The following is a 13,702-nucleotide window of genomic DNA, read 5'->3' as shown; positions in this document are numbered from 1 at the left end:
CAGCATCCGCATGCATATGAGGTGATTGAAAATACCATGGATCACATGCACCTTACTCCTCAAAGTACCATCAGTGCAATATGCCATTTGGTCTCCTGACTCCTGCTTCCAACTGTGTTCATTGTGAGTATAAGTGAAATGAAATCCTTGACAACATCAATATATTCTCTATTTAGCATGATGTTGCTTAGTTGTCCAATTGTGAAGATTTTTGTTTTTGTTATGTTGAAGTATAATCCATACTGAAAGATGTAATCTTTGTTATTTATCAGTAAATGCTTTAATTCCTCTTTTTAAAATAAATAGTTTTATTGGTATTTACTTCCCACATCATACAACTTAATCATGCAATCACATTAAGAAGAGTTATGCGATCACAACAGCAAGAAACTGTAAGCAGCCTAAATTCCCAACAGTGGAAGAATGGATGAAGCAACTATGGTGTGTACACACGATGGAATATTATACAACCCTTAAAAAGAGTGATAGAAACTATGAAACATCACATGACATGGAAGGACCTGGAAACCATTATGCTGAGTAAAATTAGTCAATCAAAGGACAAAAATGTGATGAGTTTTTTACTATAAGGAAAAACAATAATTAAATCCTAGAAACCAATTCTCAAACGAAAGGGTAGAAAGTCTGCCTACTGGCCATAAACCACACATTATCCCCTTATGTACACTTCATAAGAGCCACCTTGAAAGAGGGGCCCTCACAGTGACTGGGGTCACTTCTTTAAGAAGAGGAAGAAGGGAGAAGACCATCTACTGGATGCCATATAACAGTGACACAGGTTGTAACCAATCGAGAGGCCTTCCACAGGAATGAACCTTACTCAAAAAATCAAGTTATGGGGAGCAGCTACATTTCAGAGGGGGCTTTTACATTTCTACTAGTGGATATGGAGGGCAAATGGGTAATTGTAGGGAAATAAGAGGAGAAAACCCTGGTTCTATGTTCCTAGGTAAACACTTTGAATAATTTTCTACCCAGCCCTCGATGAACCAACCAAGGACTAAGCACTATAATGACCTCAGACCTTGACCTTACAGGAAACAAGACAGCCCCCAAGGGCCACACCAGAGGGACACATGTGGAAGTCTGAATGTATGAACTGGGTTGTACCTCAAACTACCCCTACTGCTGGACTTTGGACTGAAATTCCCTGATGGGAGAGAAAGCAGAGGAATGGACACCCCAAGACTGGAAATGGCAGTTTTGAGACCTCGGTTAGTGCACGGCCAACGAAAGGGTGGTCCCAAACCACCATATATTTACTATCTCAATGCTCCCCTTGCATTAATATGACAGGTATTAATCTGATCGACAATGATCTGCTCTTATAAGGAATGTTACAGTAAATTTTCCCCTGGCACCAAACCCATGCTCCATGTAAACAGAAGTAAATAATTTAAGAATTCAATCAATACAAAGTAACAACTCATGGATTGTAGCTCCCAGTTGGACTATACGTCCATAAACTCCTCATATCAACACTACCTTAAATTCTATGCCATTGATAAATTATTGATGTTATTAGTGCAATAGTCTTATACTCTAAGGGAATGATTGACAATGTTTTTCCTATGCTTTGGTTTTTGTTTGTTGGTGTTCTTGTTAGTTTTTGTTTTTGTCATAATATGACTGCTAAAGCAAACCAGAGTCCTTTCCAGCCTGTGGACAAGCAGATGGAGTGTGGGCTCCCCAATCTTAGAACAGTTAGTTCTTATAACATAGCCCTGCTCCATATTTGCCTTCATGAAGAGATCACTGAAGATATGGGAGCTACAGCAAAATGTGGTGAAAAAAGCAGATGGTGCCTGGCTATCAATTGGAATAGTGTCTGGGGTCTTAAAGGCTTCTATTAAAAAACAAACAAACAAGCAAACAGCCACCCAAGTGTCAAAAAAGTCTGCATCGAAGAATCACATCAGCCTGTGTGATTCAAAGATGACAATAATAACATCCAAATATGATGAAGAGAGAAGTATCAGAGCTTAAGTTGCGAACACCACATTGATAGAAAACTATGGAGGACAGTGGGAGCCCCCAGTCCATCTGCAGAGCATCCAGTAAGATTAAGCCTCTGGCAGGTCTCCTCTGGCCACAGGCAAGGTAGTTGAGCAGCTTTATATGAGACAGAGATTATTGTAAACTTGAGTGTGCAAGATATAGTATGATACTTGACTTCTCTCTTGACCCAACCCTAATTTGTTCTAGGTTTAAGTATTTCTCACTTGTTCCGTGACAGAACTGTCTTCTCTGGCTTTTTAAATATCGCTGACGGTCTTTTCTTTCTTACTCATTATTTTTATCTATGTTACTATTGTTTATTTTTGTCTCCTTTTTGTTTGTTCTGAGGTTTTTTTTGTTTGTTTGTTTCTGTTAGGTTTCCCAGTTTGTGAAGCTGGGTGCATAGAGACAGTAAGTGATGTAATGGTTTACTGGGGACAAGAGGGGGTCGGGGGAAGGGTGAGAGGAATTAAGGAGCAAATAGTGAATGCAGGAGGGGGGAGCACTAGAACTAATTGTGATGATGTATGCACAACTCCTTTAAAAACAACTTAACTATGGGAGCGTATGATGTGTGAGTTACACATGGAGAAAAAAACTGACCGCTGGCTACCAGGGGTGACGGGAAAGAGTTTTTGTTCAGGAGGCATAGAGTTTATAATATGTTAATGGTGGTGGGGTGATTTAAAATTTAAATACATACACCCTGAAAAGAAGAATTGTAACATAATTACCACAAACAATTTGCATCTAATTCCTCTTCACTTTAGCAAGCAAGGTTGTGTCGTCTGCACATTGCAAGTTGTTAACGAGTTTTACTTCAGTCCAAATGCCATGCTCTTCTTCATATACTCAAAAAACCCCAAACTCACTGCTAGTGAATCAATTCTGACTCATGGTGTACTTATCGGACAGAGTAGAACTACCCTTTGGGTTTCTGAGGCGATACATTTTTATGGGAGCAGAACAGCTCATCTTTTTCCTGGGAAGCAACTGCTGACTTCGTGTTAGCAGCCTAGTGCACAGCCTCCTGTCCCACCAGGGCTCTCCCACGTCATTGAGTCCGGGTTCATTAAAAAAGGCAGACACCATGCTTAATGCATCCCCATAGGACCCTAACTGGGAACACCTGAAAATCAAGAGCAGCAAAATGCGATCACTTTAGAAGCTGAAACGATGAGAACCATGATTCTTCATAATACAATTTTCCTTACTCTTGTATATGCTAGGAAATATGCATAATAACATTTTGGATTTTTAAAAAAGACATTCAAGTTCTGTTTTAAGGTGGAAGGGAAGGGGGAAAGGTGTTTATTTCCCTTTTCTCTGGATATTCAACTAAAATATTAGTAGCACATTTAGATTTCTGGTGAACCTAATGAAGGACTCTTGTATAGGTCATTTCTAAGGCCCTCAAGAATACATTAACAATGTGTTCACATGATCATAAGTTGTTTTAAAACCTGCAAAAGCAATACATTTACATTGAAATTGGTTAAGTACATCCTTTTAAAAACTGACTTCTACTCAGTTACAGTTCTCCATGTATTGGGTGGTATTAGCTGCAGTCATTTGGGGGATTTATTTAGAAAGAAAATTAGTTGGGGATTCCAGTTCATTAGATTTATTGGGAGGTTAGTTATGTGGTTTCGTATATAGTACTGGATTGCTAGTCATCCAAGTGGAGGAGTAGCTTCTAGGCCTATTCCTACAGCCTCTTGTGTCACTCTCCTGGTATTGTAAAAAGAAGGGGCCAAGCCAGAAGTTGTATTGCAATATGAACTTGTCCTATATACTTGTATTAAAAGTATAATCTTTAACAATTAAAAGCCACCATTACTAATAGCAGCTTATCAAACTTTATTCCGCACTAGTAATCTATTTTTAGACGGGGTTAACCATGCTAACAGAAAGGCTTGATTCAAGGTAACAAAGAGAATCCTAATCTCAAATAGCGTTTAAGGAGAATAATTAATCTTAAGTAAGACAAAGACAAGACAAAGATGTATCATCCAGATGAGGTACATCATTAGCCACAAGGCTACAAAGGCATCCAAAGGTTCATAGCCATGGGGCCACTTAAAAAGAAGATGAAGTATAAAGTAAACTGTCACAAAGTTATCATTGGTGGCAGGTCAATACAGCAAGTTACAGGTAGGACTACAGAAACAGGAATGGAACTATGATTGAGACGTGTCATTATTTAAGACAGAAGAGCTTTCAAGATTGGTCCGAAGCCTTCTGAGCAAGGAATGACACGTGACTAGGCGACCTCTAATTTGGTGATCTCCATCAACTACACACCTAGGCAAACCTCTGACGGAGATTGTCACTCCCTGGATTATCACTCAAAGGGTTGTTGCTCTTGGTGTTAGATGCCACCGTGTCAGCTGACCCCTACTGATCTTATGCACAAGAGTGAAACACTGCCCAGTTCTGCACCATCCTCACATCTTGAGCCTATTGCTGCTGCTACAATGTCACTCCATCTCCTTGAGTGTCTATGTCACTCTATCTCCTCTCCTTCTCTGCCCCTCTATCCTACCTAATGTGATGTCCTTCTCCAGGGACTGGTCTCTCCTGACAACATGCCCAAAGTATGTAAGATGAAATCTTGTCATCCTTGTCTCTAAGGAGCACTCTGGCCATATCTCTTCCAGGACAGATTGGTTTGTCCTTTTAGCAGTCTATGACAAATTCTTCTTTAGCATCCCATTTCAAATTTATCAATTTTTCTTTGATGTTCATTATTCAATGACCCACTTTCACATACATATGAGGCAATTGAAAATACCATGATTTGGGTCAGGCATGCCTAAGTCCTTAAAGTAATATCCTTTCTTTTCAGTACCCTGAAGAGGTCTTGTGCAGCAGAATTACCCAATGCAATACGTCCTTTGTATTGATCTCTTGACTGCTGCTTCCATTGACTGTGGAGCCAAGCAAGACAAAATCCTTGACAACTTCAACTTTTCTCCATTTATCATGATGTTATCATGATGTTTGGCCCAGTTGTGAGGATTCTGGTTCTTTACATTGAGTTTTAATCCATATTGATGACTGCAATCCTTGATTTCCATCAGCAAATGCTTCAAATTTTCCTCACTTCAGCAAGCAAAGTTACGTGTTATTTGCATATCACAGGTTGTTAACATGGTATCCTCAGATTCTGATGCCACATCCTTTTACATATAAGCCAGGTTTCTTATAATTTGTTCAGCATACAGACTGAATAAGTATGGTGAAAAGTTACAAAGCTGCCATATACCTTTCTTGATTTTAAAACATGCAGTATTCCTTTGTTCTGGTCTCAGAAGTGCCTCCTGACTGGTGTGCGTGTTCATCATGAACACAATGAAGTATTCTGGAGTTCCCTTTTCCCCTCAAGGTTATCCAGACAGTTATGGTCTAGACAGTTGAATACCTTGGCATAGTAAAACAAAACAAAACAAAAAAGCCCCCCCCCCACAAAAAGCCCCAAGTAAACATATTTCTGGCATTCTCTGCTTTCAGTCAAGATCTGACATAAGCAATGATATCTCTTGTTTAATATCCTCTTCTGAATCTGACCTGAACCTCTGGCAGCTCCTTGTCAATATACTGCTGCAACCATTTTTGGATGATCTTAAGCAAAATTTTACTGGCATGTGATATCAGTGATATTGCTCTATACTTTGAACATTCTGTTGGATCACTTTTCTTTGGTTAAGGGGAGCAGAGGTAATCTATTTTCCAAAACATGCTGTCTGAGGGCAAGACTGTTCACATCCCTGGTTAATGGTTAGAAACAATTCAGTGGATCCCTAAAATTCACTTGAAGACTGTACAAATGTTATTTGAGCTTCCATTGTCATCCATAGCCTTCTGAAAATAGGATATTTATAATTTAAGCTCGAAAACAAACTGAGTTACCTTTTTATTCAATCGATAAAAATAAGATAAAGTGAAATATAACAGGGAAAGTAAATTAAAGAGTACTTAGAATATATATATATTTTATATATGAAAAACATTATAGAAGTATATCTGGTAGTAAAGTCATAAATATACTACTTTTCTGTATTTTGTGATGCTTGTGGATTCTGTTTCATTATTCTAAATTTTATAATTTGTGTGATTTATATTCTTGTTATGTAAAAAATTCATCTGTGACTAAATGTGTATTAAAATCTTTGTGATAATTATTTTTAAACAAACACAATACCCCTATACCCATATTTCATATCTCATAAAATATGGTTATAGGAGACTTTAATGTTCTCCCTGGAGCACGGCAGCGGCACCCAGAGCAGGAACAGCGGCGGCTGGCGGTGGCGGAGGCGGAGGCGTAGCTGCGCTGGATGCGGCCCTGGCAAAACAGTACGACTCAGTGGAATGTCCCTTTTGTGATGAGTTGACCAAATATGAGAAGCTCGCCAAGATCGGCCAAGGCACCTTTGGGGAAGTCTTTAAGGCTAAGCACCGCAAGACGGGCAAGCAGGTGGCTCTGAAGAAGGTGCTGATGGAAAAAGAGAAAGAGGGATTTCCCATCACTGCCTTACGGGAAATCAAGACCCTCCAGCTTCTAAAACATGAGAATGTGGTCAACTTGATTGAGATCTGCTGAACCAAAGCATCCCCCTATAACCGCTGCAAGGGCAGTATATACCTGGTGTTTGATTTCTGCGAGCATGACCTTGCTGGGCTGTTGAGTAATGTCTCAGTCAAGCTCACACTGTCGGAGATCAAGAAGGTCATGCAGATGCTGCTCAATGGCCTGCACTACATCCACAGGAACAAGATCCTGCTCAGGGACATGAAGGCAGCCAACGTGCTCATCACCCGTGATGGGGGCCTGAAGCCGGCTGACTTTGGGCTGGCCCGGGCCTTCAGTTTGGCTAAAAATAGCCAGCCCAACCGCAATACCCACCGTGTGGTGGCGCTCTGGTACAGGCCCCCCGGAGCTGTTGCTTGGGGAGCGAGACTACGCCGTCCCCGTCGATCTGTGGGGTGCTGGGTGCATCATGGCAGAGATGTGGACCCGCAACCCCATCATGCAGGGCAACACCGAGCAGCACCAGCTTGCCCTCATCAGTCAGCTCTGTGGCTCCATCACCCCTGAGGTGTGGCCCAATGTGGACAAGTACGAGCTGTTTGAGAAGGTGGACCTGCCCAAGGGCCAGGAGCGAAAGGTGAAAGACAGTCTGAAGGCCTACGTGCGCGACCCCTACGCGCAGGACCTCATCGACAAGCTGCTGGTGCTGGACCCCACGCAGCGCATCGACAGCAACGACGCTCCCAACCACGACTTCTTCTGGTCCGACCCCATGCCCTCAGACCTGGAGAGCATGCTGTCCACGCACCTGACGTCCATGTTCGAGTACCTGGCGCCGCCACGCCGGAAGGGCAGCCAAATCACCCAGCAGACCACCAACCAGAGCCGCAACCCAGCCACCACCAACCGGACGTGCCGAGCGTGTCTTTTGAGGGCCGGGCTTGCGTGGGGACTTGCGCTGTGTGACTTGCCCTGCGGAGGGTTTCTCTCGCACACCCGGCTGAGCAGACAGGACAAAGTTTGGTCGCGGGCCCTGGGGCTGCCTCCCTCCACTCTCCTGACTTTCTGGATGGCCCCTTGGGGCCTCCATTTCCCTTAGGACAAGATAAGTGGTGGGAGGGAGGTCTCACCCCACCAACGGCTTTCTAAAAATTCCCAGAATGGGAGGAGAGGGCAGTCCTTGGCCCATCCCACTGCTGGTCTTGGGATGAGAAACTTGTACAGGGAACAGAACCCGCCTCGGGAGTGGGCAGTTCTTGGCCTGATCCTCAGAAGCATGGGGTTGGTGAAAGCTCTTGGTTTCTTCAGTAGAAGACTTTGTATCATGTTTCTTCTGTTCAGTTGCTTTGTTCACTTGGAGACATTTCTAGACAGAATTTGGTCAGTTACAATGAAAAGTTGGCTGTTATTTAAAAAAAAAGTAAGAAAATGATTAGGGCAAAGAATGTACAGATGTGCTTTATACAATTGATGTATGTATATGTATGGACTGTGATAAGAGCTGTATGAGCCCCTAATAAATTGTTTAAATAAATAAATAAAGTTCTCCCTCAGTAGCTGATAGAACTACCAGACAGAAAATCATCAAAGAATCAGAAAAGCGTAATCAGATAGGATAACAACATTTGTAGAAACCCCCACCAACAACAGTAAGATGCACCCTCTCTTCAGTATATAAGCCATAATTTTTAACTCATTTAAAAGAATTAAAAGCATGCAGAATCTGCTCTGTGATCATAATGGAATTGGTCTAGAAACCCGCAACTAAATGGCAGCAATTAAATACGAAAACTCCTCATCACCATCATGTAGATTCCGACCCAGTTTGACTCTATAGGGCAGAGTAGAACTTCCCCTGTGGGTTTCCAAGACTGTAAATCTTTCCAGGACTAGAAAGCCACATCTTTCTCTTGACGTGTAAGTGGTGGATTCGGACTACTGACCTTCAGGTTAATGATAGTGCAATACATAATCCACTACTCCAGGTCAATGAAAGTCTCAAAAAATCCATAAGTGATTACAAATTAAAATACAAATACAACATATCCAAATTGTGGGATGCAGTTAAAACAGTAGAGTGGAAAATTAATCTTATTAATTTTTTACCAAAAAAAATAAGAAAGGTCTCAATTTAAGATCCTACCCTAAGAAACTGAAAGGGAAATTTTATGTATTTTTGGTTTGGTTTTTATTTGTTCATATTATGGTTTATTTCAGAGGTATTATGTCATTGGAGGCCACCCTCTTGAAGTTGTGTTATATGCTTTTCTTTTTTCGGTATATGAAACTCAGGATAGGGTTTCGAGGGGGAGGGGGGCAGTGGTGGCGGGGGAGTAAAAGGGAGACAATATCAAGGAGTCCATGTAGAAAAACAATGTCTGGAAAGTGATTGTGGTACCAATTGTACAATTCTACTTGACGTGACTGAACTATGGAATGATATGATATATGTACTAAATCGCAATTAATAATAATAAAAAAGAAACTGAAAGGACAAACCAAAGGAAGTAGAAGGAAATAATATAGATAAGCGGACAAGCCTATGAAATTGAAGCAAATATAGAAAATCAATGGTCCAAAAAACTAGTTGATACCCATAGCCAGTCTAAGAAAAGAGCGACAGTACACATCATCAATGTCAAAAGGAAAAGGAGGTATCATAGAGCGAATACTAAGGGAAAACCATGCACACCTATACCCATAAATTCAACAACTGAGAAGTGAAAGAATTCCTTAAAAAGCGCAAACGGACAATTCTCAAATAAGAAGAAATAAAATTGTCATTAAAATGGAATCCATAATATTCTGGAGATATTCTTGAAAAAGTAGTCTGTAGGCAGAGATGACTTTAGTCAAGAATTCTACAAAACATTTAAAGAATTTATACAAATTTCCAGAAAATAGAAGATTTCATGAAATCTATAGAACCTGGTGGTGTGTGGGGTACACGTTGGTTTGCTAACGTCAAAGTCTGCAGTCTGAAACCATTAGTGGCTCCGAGAAAGACGGACTTTTGACTCCTGTAAAGGTCTACACCCTTAGGAACCTACAGAAGCAGTTCTACTCTGTCCTGTAAACCAAACCAAACTCAGTGCCATTGAATTCTGCCGACTCATAGCGACCCTATAGGATTGCTATGAATTGACAGATTCAGTGGCAGTGGTTTTAAATATAATATTATGATATAAAAACCAGAAAAAGTACAAAAAAATAAAATTTTAGACACGTCTTGTGAATGTAGATGAAAAAGCACCAATAAGATATTAGCAAATAAAACATAACAATATATAAGAAGAGTTATACACTATGGAAGTGATGGAATATATGCTGTGGGAATTATTACATACTCTGGTGTCAATTTGAGGATTAAGAGTGAAGGGGTGGAGTCTAGCCTGTCAATCATTTTATAGCCAATGAGGCTTCTGTGTGGGGATGGCCTTCTCCCGAGAATTCTGGGAACTCCTGTATTTCCTCCTTGGAGGTGGGAGACACACACTCTCTCTCTCTGCTCACTCCCCGCAAGACATCCCTGACAAGAAGTCACATGGATCTGCCTTGATGAAGCCAGAGTCCTGGACATGGAGAAGCCACATGGAAACCACTGCCAGTGCTGTGATGCTTACACCACTGGACCCACAAGACTTCCTGAATTAGGCATCATTGCATGTGTTTTGTGAGTCTGAAGAGGACTTTATAGATTAATATCAGACATATGGACTAATATCAGACTTATGGACTTGATCTGGAGTGGGCTGGAATGCTTTCTGAATATACAATTGCTCTTGTAGATAAAGCTCTTTCCTATACACATATGAGTCTCTCTGGATTTGTTTCTCTAGTCTATCCATACTAACACATATGCCTTTTAAAAAATTGATTTATTGGCATGTAATTAACTTCATACAATTTAATAGTTAAATCATATTAAGAAGAGCTGTGTAATCATCATCAAAGTTCAGAATATCTTTTTCACACTCATAGTTGATAGCTGCCCATTTCCCTTCATCATCTCCTGCCATGCTCCTGGGTTTCATATACAGAAATCATTCCAGGCCCCGCCCCCAAGGAACAAAGATAAATAAATAAAAACCAACAACAGTGACAAAACAAAAACCTCAATCAAAAGAAAGCAGAAAGTATTAAAAATTGAAACAACTTTAAAATGGGTTAAAAGGGAGATCAAATATAAGGGGTTACACTTTAAGCTGACTATATCTGCCATCATTGCCTTGACAATTCTCTCTGTGAGCAAGGCTGTTCCCACTCGTGGACTGTGGTCAGAAGAGACTCACTAGAGTCTTAATCCACGTGGGGACCCTGCAAATGGACTTGGGGCTCCACGGTCATCTACAATCTTCTGCAAACCACGTGTCAAATTTTAAGTTTTAATATCATCTACCCTTTGGATTTGAACTTTATTATTTACAATCTTAGACCACGCAGGCGGATGTGCTTCTTTCGTGTGGACTCAGTTGAGGAGGATTAATGCCTTCTTATACATACTTATTGGCCAGGAAGTTGATCCACATTTTATCATGAATAGGGGTTGGGTTTTATCAAATGCTTCTATTGTGTCAATTGATAAGGATTTTCAATAATATTTTTAAACACATTGCCATATGGTCACCAAAACCAAAATAAATTTAACTTAATTTGTGTCTAGCAGAGAACTATGATAGGATTATTACTTCCACTTCGAGGCCATAATGGGTAATAAGTACCAATACACCCTCATGATTTCATCCAGAAAAACACTGAACAAAATATATGAAAGAATGTTTTTGAGGCACTGTCTATTTGACAACGCGAGAGAGGAAACAAATGTGTGTGTGCTCTCTCTCAGACTGAGGGAAACCAGCTGCTGCGCTGTGAGCAGCCCTCTGGAGAGGCTCACATGACATGGAAAATGAGGGAGACCCCTCCCCCCAAACCAGGCAGGAACGGAAGTTAGTCCATAAAGAACTAAATCCTGTCAGCTACCATATGGTAAGTTTGGAAGTAGATTCTTTTCCATCCACTCCTTCAGATGATACCAGATTGGGTTGATAGTTTCATGAGAGATCTTGAACCTGAGCCAGCTGTTAAACCACTCTCAAATTCCTGACCCATAGCAACTGTGAAATAACATTTCTTCTTTTAAGATGATAAACCTCAGGGTGATTGTTTATACAGCAACAGAAAAAAACGATATAGAAAGGCAGACATGAAAATTCCATTTTTGACAGGATTAGAATCGGTCAGACAGCAGGCCTGAACATTTTTCATCTTGTAATCAAGTACACATATTTATTTTCTTTTTCTTCTATCTCTTGTTTTTGCACCAACTTTTCGTTTGTGGTGCAATAAACTGCCCCTTCTGCTAAGGTCTGCCTATTCCTTTGCTTTCCAACGAAAGTGACTGAATGTAAAGAAGTCAGCAGGTGAGATGCTGCTGTGCCTAGCTTTCCAACTAATGACAGAAAAAAAGAAAACACTCCATCTGGGTAAAATTGATAATTAGCCATAGCCAATTCCTGGACATCTGGCTTTTAAATGAAACTGAGCACACAGATATCTGTGTCCTCAGCAGTTTTTAACCGAAAATGCTATTTATTCCTGGAGTCCTTAAAGGGACAGCACCAGTGAAGTTTGAATATCAAGTCACTAATGAGTTATCTTCATTTTTTATATTCTCAAAGTGTTATATATTTTTTACAGATATAATTGTTGCTTGGAAATTAAATATTTGGAAAAATAAATCGATTTAATTATATAATTTGGAAAGAACGGAAAACCACAAGAAGAGAACCCATCTTACCCTGTCAGATAATCTGACATTCTAATATCTTTGCAGATTGGAATTTAAAATAAAAGATTTAGAAAAACAATCTTCTCCTTCAAAAATACTCTCATTTTTAAAAAAGAAAGACTATTTTAACAAGTGAAATCTAACAAAAAGCAAAGATGTTTATTCCACTGAATGCACATCCATTTCCTGTACGGTTTATGATTCGTCTGATGATGCTGACAATTGAGCACTAATTGAGTGACTCGGGAATACATCTCATAAGGCGAGCGCAGACCCAGCAGGGTGCTGAAAGTAGTGGGGCTCAGAGGAAACAACCTACGTTTGCTCCCACTGTTATTTCATTCAACCACTGCTGCCCCAGAATTTGTGTGTGGAGGAGTCCTTTATAGACTTGTAGCTTGGAAACGTGCAAAATAGCTTATTGTTAAATTTCAAGAGGGTTGTGATCTAGTCATTAAATACTGCCATTATTAAAAATTAAATTCTATAAACTTAAACCCAAACCAAGCCTATTGCTCTCAACTTGATTTGACTCAGAGAAACCCTGTTGGACTAAGTAGAACTACCTTTTGGGGTCTCCAGGATGGTAAACCAGTAGGAAAGCTGATTGCCACATCTCTATTCTACAGAACGGATGGTGGGTTCGAACCACGGATCAGTGGTTATGTGATGGGCTGCAAGCTGCGTGGTCAGCAGATCAGAACCACCAGCAGCTCCTCAGGAGAAAGGCTGTGTTTTCTACTCCTGTAAAGAGTTTCAGTCTTGGGTCACTATGAGTCATCATTGACTTGATGGCAGTGAGGTTTCGAGTTTGCTTTACTGCAATACCAGAGCACTTTTATATAAATCTCCAATTACATTATATTGATAATAAAGATGATACATTGTTAAAGCCAGTCATCACTTAAAATGATTTTACGACAGTTTACTATTAGTTGTGTTCCTGGTGTTTTTCTGCTTATTACATCTCTATGGTGGAAACATTGTATAATGGTGTGCTTAGAAGGGTCTCAACCCTAATTTTAGCGACTTCATATCTCCAACCAAACTCACGCCATAGAGTCATGTTGGCTCACAGTGGGCTCTCCAGGACGGAGTAGAGCTGCTTCTGTGGGTTTCTGGGGCTGCAGATCTTTGCAGCAGTAGAAAGCCTGTCTCTCTCCCTTGGATCCGCTGGTGGTTTTGGATTACGGATTTTGTGGTTAGCAGCCCATTATGTAACCCGCTAAGCCAGCAGGGCGCCTCAGTTTCACCTAGGTAGTTTGAAATTGGCCAGGGTAAGGACATTTACACCGTGGAAATTGGAAAACGTTACATTTTTGGACTTGATTTATTGCTCTTTTGACCATCGAGTGATGGAT

At 40.5% G+C, this 13,702-nt stretch overlaps 1 pseudogene; it reads left to right on the top strand.

Annotated features, from left to right (window-relative positions):
• Positions 1-4,088: 4,088 nt before the first annotated feature.
• LOC142440075 (cyclin-dependent kinase 9 pseudogene) lies at positions 4,089-7,652 on the top strand (annotated as a pseudogene).
• The last annotated feature ends 6,050 nt before the right edge of the window (positions 7,653-13,702 follow it).

Source organism: Tenrec ecaudatus, chromosome 2, assembly GCF_050624435.1.
Source record: "Tenrec ecaudatus isolate mTenEca1 chromosome 2, mTenEca1.hap1, whole genome shotgun sequence".
Taxonomy (NCBI): Eukaryota; Metazoa; Chordata; class Mammalia; order Afrosoricida; family Tenrecidae; genus Tenrec; species Tenrec ecaudatus.
The sequence above is the reverse complement of the archived record's forward strand: the minus strand, read 5'-3'. Positions and strand labels throughout refer to the sequence as shown.